At 64.4% G+C, this 424-nt stretch overlaps 1 long non-coding RNA gene across 1 annotated transcript; it reads left to right on the forward strand.

Annotated features, from left to right (window-relative positions):
• Positions 1-41: 41 nt before the first annotated feature.
• On the forward strand, positions 42-407 carry LOC118452734. The gene is made up of 3 exons (XR_004842552.1): positions 42-134; positions 217-285; positions 376-407. It is a non-coding gene; the product is annotated as an uncharacterized LOC118452734 (long non-coding RNA).
• Positions 408-424: the final 17 nt, after the last annotated feature.

Below are 424 nucleotides of genomic sequence, written 5' to 3' on the forward strand. Positions count from 1 at the left end.
CCCCCCCTCCCCCCTCCCACGCCATCCCCCAAGGGCCAGATCCCGACCTTCCTCTTCCTCGCAGCTTCCAACATCGATAACGTGGTGCTGGATGAGGATCGCTCCGGCGCTCGGCGGCTTCAGAACCTCTGGAGGTGACGGTGGCTCCGTCCGTGTGTCCCTCGGGGCGCTGGGGGCCGCGCTGACGCCTCCCCCCCCGCCTTTTTCTCTCCCCAGGGACCAGCGTGAGGAAGAGCTGGGTGAATATTACATGAAAAAATACGCCAAGTCCTCGGTGGGAGAGACGTGAGTCCCTGTCCCCATCCCCAGCGCAACGAGACACGCCTCCCCCCACCCCCCCTTTCATTATTTTTTAATCATTTTCCCTTTTTTCAGCGTTTACGGCGGGGCCCGCCGGGCCCCCCGCCCCCCCACACCACCGCGC

Source organism: Egretta garzetta, unplaced genomic scaffold, assembly GCF_000687185.1.
Source record: "Egretta garzetta isolate BGI_Z169 unplaced genomic scaffold, ASM68718v1 scaffold2337, whole genome shotgun sequence".
NCBI classification, from domain to species: domain Eukaryota; kingdom Metazoa; phylum Chordata; class Aves; order Pelecaniformes; family Ardeidae; genus Egretta; species Egretta garzetta.